The sequence below is a fragment of the Phyllopteryx taeniolatus genome, chromosome 6 (genome assembly GCF_024500385.1).
Source record: "Phyllopteryx taeniolatus isolate TA_2022b chromosome 6, UOR_Ptae_1.2, whole genome shotgun sequence".
In the NCBI taxonomy this organism is placed as follows: Eukaryota; Metazoa; Chordata; class Actinopteri; order Syngnathiformes; family Syngnathidae; genus Phyllopteryx; species Phyllopteryx taeniolatus.
The window spans coordinates 9,376,454-9,385,767 of record NC_084507.1 but is presented as its reverse complement, the minus strand read 5'-3'; positions in this window follow the sequence as shown (position 1 = coordinate 9,385,767).

Genomic DNA, 9,314 nt, shown 5'->3' with positions numbered 1-9,314 from the left:
ACTGACGTATCCCCTCCTTCAGTCGTCACTTCATCGTGGTGGAGGGGTTTGTGTGTCCCAATGATCCTCGGACCTAAGTTCTCTGAGGCTTTATGCCGAGGTGAGGAACCAGACAATGCACGCTCAGAGATCCCCAATGATTATAACGAACATTGGAAGATGTTTTACCTCGCCCGGACGCAGGCAATGTGGGTCCTCCTTCCCATGGGCTCACCTTGTGGGAGGAGCCAAGGGGTCAGGTGCACAGAGAGCTGGGCGGCAGCCAAAGGCGTGGACCTTGATGGTCCGATCCCCTGCTACACAAGCTGGCTCTTGGAACATGGAATGTCACCTCTTTCGCAGGGAAGGAGCCTGAGCTGGTGTGTGAGAAATTCTGTCTCGATATAGTTAGGCTCACCTTGACACACAGCTTCGGCTCTGGTACCAGTCCTATTGAGAGGGGCTGGAGTCTTATTTCACTCTGGAGTTGCCCATGGTGAGAGGCGCCAAGCAGGTGTGGCCATACTTATTGCTCCACGGCTCAGTGCCTGTACATTGGGGTTCACCCCAGTGGAGGAGAGGGTGGGGGGAGAGTCCCCTGCCAGAACTTCCACCTCGGGAAGACCTTTTCCCATGTTCCAGGGGAGGTAGAGGACATTGAGTCCGAGTGGACCATATTCCGTGCCGCCATTGTTGAGGCCATAAGGTGGTCGGTGCCTGTTGTGGCAGCCATTCCCGAACCCGTTCGTGACACCAGCGGTAAGGGATTTAAGATGAAGAAAGAGTCCTCTCATGCCTTTTGGCCTGTGGGACTCTGGAGGCAGCTGATAGATACCGGCAGACCAAGCGGAACATGTCAACGGTGGTCGTTGAGGCAAAAACTCAGGCGTGGAAGGAGTTTGGTAAGGCCATGGAGAAAGACTTCCAGATGGCTTCGAGGAAATTCTGCTCCACCATTAGGTGTCTAAGGAGGGGGAAGCAGTGCACCATCTACACTGTGTATAGTGGGGATGGGGTGCTGCTGACCTCAACCTGGGGTGTTGTGACTCGGTGGGCCCAATACTTCGAAGACCTTTTCATTTCCACCAACACACCTTTCTATAAGGAAGCAGAGTCTGGGGACTCCGAAGCGGGCTCTCCTATCTCTGGAGCTTAAGTCACAGAGGTGGTTAAAAAGCTGTCCTGTTTGACATGCCTCTGTAACATCGAGTGGACATCTGGGACAGTGCATCTGGATTGGCAAATTGGGGTGGTGGTACCGATTTTATGAAGGGGGACCAGAGGGTGTGTTCCAACTATAGGCGATCACACTCCCCAGCCTCCGTGGTAAGGTCTATTCGGGGGTGCTGGAGAGGAGGGTCCATCGGGAAGTCAAATCTCAGATTCAGGACCAGCTCTACATCCTCTGCAGGGTCCTCGAGGGTGTTTGCCTGACTAGTCTAGATGTGCTTTTTGGACTTGGAGAAGGCATTTGATCGTGTCCCTCGTGGAGTCCTGTGGAGGGTGCTCCGGGAGTATGGAATACCGGACCCCCTAATACGGGCTGTTCCTCCAAATCTGAGACCATGGTACTCAGTCGGAAAAGGGTGGCGTGCCCTCTCAAGGTCAGAAATGTGTTCCTGCCCCAAGTGGAGGAGTTCAAGTATCTTCTGGTCTTGTTCATGAGTGAGCAAAGAACGGAGAGGGAGATTGACAGGCAGATCAGTCCAGCATCTGCAGTGATGCAGACTCTGTATCTGTCTATCGTGATCCCTGGGTGCGGGTAGGTGCCCGCTAGCCCCATTTTGGTCGCCGTGTGGCATGTTGGGGGGGCCGTTCTGCTGCCCCCCGGGCCTGTGTCCTCCTCTTCCCTCTTCCCAGATTGCTTTGCCATGATCGTCGCTCCTCTCTCTGACTGACTTCAGGGCCTGTGGTGGGGGTCGGTGCTTCCCGTCTTGGACAGAACCACCTCCTGTGTCCTGTTCTGGTTGCTCGGTGGTGGTCAGTGCTGGCGTGGGTTGGGGGGTGGCTGGAGGGGTTAGCCGAAGGGGGTAAGGGGCTGCCCCCCTTATCTCTGGGGTCTTGCAGCGATTTTGGCCGGGCCGGGCCCACAGGAGTCTAGCCTCATACTTCACACACACTCTGCACATTGGGCACATTCTCATTTCATTCAGGGTCCCCTGGGGGGCTGGCGTGGAACAAGATGACTTGTACGCCGGACCGGGTCCTGGCAAATCTGTGCTGGTTTCCATTCCAGTCGCTCCCCTTCTGTGCCCGGGCCGTTCTCCAGTTTTAATGCATCATACAACTGTCAGTGGGGGTTGGGCAGTGTCGATCTGGGGAGGACACTCAGCTAGGTGTTCCGGCACTCCGGCCTGCTCGTTCCCGCCTTCCTCTCCCCTCTCCTGGCGCCCTCGCCCGTCATTCGTCGCGGCTGGCACTTGACATGGGCTCACTGTTGGCAGGCTGTTGCCTTCTCAGGTGGTAGCTGGCCCCTGCGTTGGGTCACTGTGTGAAGGTGGGGGGGACTGCGTGTGGGGGTTGGCGGTCCAGTCCCCTTGCCCCCTCCCTTGGGGGCTGATCGGAGTGCTTCGGTTGGGCTGGGGGACAGCCCTGGGTCCTTGGGATTGGATGGCGTCCCTCTGACTGATTAAGTTGCTATCAGTTTACTTTGGAAGTACAAAATGTGTTCTGTATGTGGTGCTGTCTGTGGTGCTGAAGTTGCAAGCACATGGACATTTGCCTCTTCCTCAACTTCCGTTTGTCTAGTCACCTTGGCTATATCATTTTCTCCAACTTTATTATTCATAAAATGTATGATTTGAGACAACAATCTTCACACAGAGTTCTTGAAGCTTTAATATCAATGTTGGATTTATTTTACCCAACATTATAAAAAATAGACACAAAAGGAATGAAGACGCTGGTTTCTTTTTCTCATGAGGAGGGCGTATGGGAGATTGTTCAGATTACAGCCTCTCAACACGCTCTAAACAATCTCTCCTGTCGCTCCTGCATTTATTTGAAAATAGGGAGGTTTCTAAGTTTACAAGACATAACGTACTAAGCTACAAGACACAACGCACTAAGGATAGGGTTTCAAGGTGAAAACATTGGACCAACACCTGTCACGTCCCCGACCACATCCGATCACGTCCTTGGTCCAGGCGCCCTTCCATCGGATGATGCTGAGTCATCTTTTTGAAGGCGAGACATCTAAAATCGTCCATAATACTAATGCAAGCTAAGCAAATAAATGATAACTTCTAAAATATATTTAACATTTCACTCCTGTTTATCATGTATTTGCACAAATCCTCATATCATCTTACAGTCACTTCATTTCAATTTTTAACTGTAGAATCATTTTTATGAAACAAATACATTTACACTCAGAGTAAACTTGTCATACATGAATGTTGTAGTTTAAACATCGTAATCATCTTTATCAGGAAACAAATCAGTTAAAGCAAAATCATCATCATTATCATTATCATCATACAGTAATGGATACATCAGCTCCATACGGTTCTCCATGGGGGTTATGGCTGTGGTGATTCATTTACTGATTAATGCCCGAATGCATGGGATACAGCAACATCCACACAATGTCAGAATGGCTGCAAAAACAGCAATTGATATCAATATTGGTGAAATTAGGGTTTTGTATTTACCAAAAACGTCCATCCAGCTGTCCCACAAGGAGGTGTCCACCCCAGAGTGGTTCTTCATCTTGTGATTGAGGGTCCGTAGACCATCGATGGCTCTGGTCAAGCTGCCATCCGAAGCAGTATTGTTTGGAATGTATGTACAACATTGTTCTCCAAACATACCGCAAACACCTCCCTCTCTTGCGAGGAGCATGTCGACAGCTATGCGGTTCTGGAACGTCATTAAAGAGGTAGCCTTGAGCTGCTCATGCACAGCTTCCAACCCACTCTGAGTCCAATTTCCTAATCTCTGTACATTGAAGTGGATATAGTTTATCCTATCAACATTTTTATTAATCGTACACCACCAGCATATGAAAGACTCAAATCCTCCTGCAACTTGGTCAGCTAATTTGTATTGATTAGGAACCCCATGAGGAACACCTATGGCGTCGATGTATGTTTTATGTTGGATAATTTTGCCTCTGCCAGGATAAACCTCTTTTTTGTCTATGTTCTAGATTGGACAAAAACTTTGGTGCCCTTTCCATTAAATCTTAAACAGGCATAGAGTATACTGATACATGCAATATCAAAGTGATAATAGCGCACAATCCAGATATATCTTTAGGTAATCTATCAAACAGTCTATCATCTCCGCACCACCACCAGATGTCGCTCCGTGATACTGGCATAAACTGTGGTCCGACTTTTAAGGTTACTTTACACTGTGTGTCGTTCAGTGGTCCTAATTTTTTGCCTTTACTAATCATGTTTATACAAGTAAAATTATTCAGTGCTACTAAAGTAGAAAACGTTGGTTTGTGTTTATCTGCTTTTGTTACGGGATATATAGGATCCCATGATTTACACCTCTCAGTTGGTACAGTAGCGTTCATTAATGGAATAATACAATCTTGTGATAATTGTGCCGGAACTATGCGCAACAAAGGCCTGGGACCCATGCAAACCACACAATCTTTTCTCGCTACATTTGCTGCTTGTTCCACCAATAGTAACCAATTGTTATTTTGTCCTGAAACTCCTGTGACAACAAGGAACCAATCATCAGTAGTTATGTTGTTAACCATTAAAATGTATCCACCTTTCTTTGAAGTTTTTAATGGCATTTTTGGTTTAACATGGTTCCCATAACACAATGCTACTTGGAAGTGGGGATCTTTTCCGCCAGCATATGCCCACAAGCTCACCATCAAACACATTGGGTGACTTGATTCGTATTTCAATATTAAACTGTGGGCCGTTTTGCTTATGTTAAACTTCTTTCTATGTTCTTTTGCTGTTTTTTGTGACCAACTGGACCAATCATAACCTGTTTCACCAATGAGGTGTTCCCATCCAAAGCCTATAGTTGCATACCAGTCATATCCAAATCCCCAATTCTGCCCATTCTCTTGAGCATCATTGGTGAGAGCCGCATATGGAATTATGATTAAAGCAGTTTGATTTTGGGGGGCACAAAATATTAAACCGTTTTGCTGCGTTTGGAGGCCATGCCCACAATTTTGATCATCAGCTGTACTCCTTTTGATACGAGTTAATGATTCAAAATTTTTTATTATTGGGTTCGTCATATTGGTCCAGTTGGTAGGTGATTTTCTATCTAAAAAATGGGTTGTATCATTTAGGGTGGGACGTCCCATGTACCACAAAAACAAAACCAACACCATAGTAGCCAAAGTTGCTACGTAACCACTTATCGAATCTCGTAACCAACGTGGGTGTGCCATTCTGCTGAGTTCTCACTAAACGGGTTGGTGTCTTTTTTCTTCACTGACCAGCAAGCGTTTTCAGAATCTACACATCTGCTCCCGCTCCGTTATCAGACTTTTGCTCACCTTCCCTATTTGAGTACTCAGCTGAAATGACTCTTTTACAGTGTGTTAAATGAACCCACGTATTTCTTTCTGCTATTTTTAGGGCTGTTGGTGTTGTCAATAACACTTGATACGGTCCTTCCCACTTTGGTGAATGCCAGTGCTTCTTTTTGATGCTTCGAATTAGGACCCAGTCTCCCGGTCCAACCAACTTGGTTTCCTGCTGGGAAACATGTTTACTATCAGCAGATTCTTTTAAATCATTTTGTTTCTCTAACAACTTTCTCATGTAATCAGCTAAGTTTGTTTCGTCATCAAGTTCCCATTTTTGTTTAAACAACGGAAGTCTATAAGGTCTTCCAAACAATGTTTCGTAAGGTGTTAAACCTGTGGTGCTTGTAATGTTGATGTACATTTTAACGTGGTCAAGACACTGTGTCCATGACCTTCCTGTCTCTTCCATACATTTTTTCAGTCTATTTTTTATTGTCCCATTCATTCTTTCCACTAGACCTGCACTCTGAGGGTGGTAAGCACAATGGTTTTTCAAATTGATGTGGAACATGGTTCCTATTTTATTGATTATTTGGTTTACAAAATGAGTCCCATTATCGCTGTAAATGGTTTCAGGTATGCCATATCTTGGAATGATGTCTTTACATAGTGCTTTTGCCACCGTCAAGAGCATCAGGTGATTTTGTTGGGAATAATTCGATCCATTTAGAAAATGCATCTATGATAACCAAACAGTACTTCTTTCCTTCACTTTGACTTAATTCTATGTAATCCATGTGAATGCGTTGGAAAGGGTATGTAGGCACTGGGAATTTACCTCTAGTAGGTCGCAATTGCCCTTGCGGATTATGTCGTGCACAGATCATGCATGCTCTACAATAATTCTTTGAATATAAATTGAAACCTTAGGTTGTAAAGTGTCGATGTATCTGTGCCACCATCCCTCCAGTTGAGACATGTGACACAGCATGGCTCAATATAGCAGCCCATTTGAATAGGTTTTTTTTTTATTTTCTTTTTTTTTCTCTGTGCTAATGTAAATTTCATTTTGTAGTTTTGCACTTTGTTTTTCCCAATAATTGCGTTCTTGTTGTGGAATACTCATATTGGCTATCAGTATAGATTGTACCATCTTTATTTATCATTAGTTTGCATGCCTCGGTTAATGCTACTAATTCAGCAGCTTGTTCAGCCAATTCCTGACAATCATGCTGTGTGCCTTCATCAAGTAAGGGTATTAGTGTGGGTGGATTTAAGGTTGTGCATCGCTCAACAGTCAAATGTGGTTGTGACAGCAAGATGGCCATGCAAGATAAATGTCTTGCAGGTGACAAAAATGCCATATTGGTTTGCAATAGGAGAGCAGACACTGTATGTGGGACTTTAAGAGTTAATGGATGAAATAACACAATCGTGGAACTGCTCTCTACTGCCATCGAAGCTGCCACAACTGCTCTGACACAATGCGGTAATGCACACGTCACGTTGTCCAATTTAGTCGAAAAATAAGCTATTGGTCTTAGCTTATCACCATATTGTTGTGTAAGTACGGAGGTCATGTAATAGTTTTTACAATCTACCATTTGAATGAATGGTTTATCATAATTTGGAAGGGCCAGCGCAGTGCTGGACACCAAATGTTGTTTAATGTCACAGAAGGCCTTTTCTGCCTCTGTATTCCATTGAACAGGTGATGTCATTTTAAGGTTTGTTTCATACATCAATTTTGACAATGGTGCAACAATTTCTGCATAGTTTGGAATCCATGCTCTACAATAATTTTTCAGACCTAAAAATGACATCATATGTTTCTTTGTTTGTGGTTTAGGGGCTTTTAAGACTATAGCTTTTCTGTCTTCTGATATAGTCATTCCTCCTACACTTAAATTATGGCCTAGATATTTGACTTGCTTTTTACACCATTGTAATTTTTTTTTGTTAACTTTATGTCCCTCTTCTGCTAGATGATGCAGCAAGGCCAACGAATCTTTGATGCATGTCTCTCCATCTGGAGATGCCAGCAGCACATCATCTACATATAGTAAAATGTGGCTCCCTTCTGGGGGAGTGAATTTAGACATGCTTGTTCTCATTACTTGTGAATAAATGGTTGGACTTTCACAGTAACCTTGTGGTAATCTAGTAAATGTATATTTTTTTCCTTCAAATGTGAATGCAAACCAAAATTGACTGTTCTTTTTTACTGGTATAGAAAAGAAAGCATTACTTATGTCCACCACTATAAACACAGTAGCGTCTGGTTTCAATGAATTTAACAATGTGTGTGGATCTGGTACGCATGCTGCTCTCTGTATTACTGCAGAATTTACTGCCTGTAAATCTTGCACCATTCGCCAACCGACTGAAGGTGGGGCCTTTTTTACGGGAAAAATGGGTGTGTTACATGGTGATTCTGGACACTCCACTATAACTCCTGCCTTAATTAGTGCTTCAATTACCGGTTTGATTCCTTCATGTGCATCTGGTTTTAACGGATATTGACGAATCCCTGGTCTATATTCTGTTTTGGGTCTAATTTGTACTGGTAAAGCCCCTTTAATAAGGCCTACATCAAATGGTCCTGTGGACCATAATTTTTTGGGAACTTTTTTTAAATATTTCTTCATCAATTTCAGTGAGGATCATTTGGTCTAATCAAACAGGATGCATGTGTTTCCCTTCATCACCCTGTATTGTCCAAAACATCGCCTTCCTAATTAGACCAGTTGACGCACTGTATTCCAGTTTGTTTTCTATTTGCTGCCAATCATCTGTCTCCTGTCCTTGTTTTACTAATGTTCCCATATGTTTCCACTGTGACTCATAATCTTTGCACAATGAAATATGTGGGACACTTGTATTTTTATACAGTTCCTTTAATTTGTCTGGTAAAATAATTCCTGCCGCGACTTTTGCTTCATTGTCTGAGTACAGATAATCAACAGTAATTTTATCAGGTGTCGCACTTTCGTAACTTTTTTTCATATCCTGGTTACACAAGAGGATTTGTTTAGTTGGGAAGCAGGCTGGTTTAGTCATGCGTTAGTTTGTCCGTATTCTCTTTCATTTTATATAATTTGATTCCTGCAACGCGGCTATTTTTTGTGTATTTAATCAACCATTAAAGCCGTGTTCAGTTATCCCTGTCTCTAAATATTAAATTTTATCAGGATCCTGTTTTTTTTTTTTTCGTTTTTTTTAATTTATTTTATTTAATGAACTTCCAACCTTTACACTGCAGTGTATCCCTGTTTTTTTAGTTTACTACTTCCTTTCCCCATTTGAAAGAATTTGGTTCAGTGTAATACTACCTAGGGTAGTCTAGAACACTGTTTCTTTTCAGTAGGACTGTGATTCAAATTTACTTTCTGTGGTAATTCTCACTTCAACTCTTTCGAGTGGAGAATTCTTGCCTTTGCATCCACAAAAGTCCACCGTTTACTTTCCCACTGTTTTGGTATGGAATGAAAAACCTAGTGGTTTCTCATTTCCCATTTACACTCTCATTCAAACAGTTTTCATTCACACTGGCTCGTCAGAGGACTCCGCCGTCCTATACGGAATTTAACTACGACGCCACGAAACTTTCCTAGTTTCTTTATTTTACCCGCCATTGACTAGTATTCACAGGGTTTATTAAACACTGAATTTAAGTACGTACAGGACTCCGCCGTCCTTTTTCCTAAAAAAATTGAAAATTTAACTCACCAAAATCGTCTTCAATCCTGTGGATTGTCGTCAACCTTCAGATCCCAGTTGAGGAGAACGAAGACCAGTCCCGTAAAGGGTCTTACTTGCCGTGGCCACGGTCTCTTAACTGGAAGTCGGCTCCACAACTGGAATCCTCGGGTGT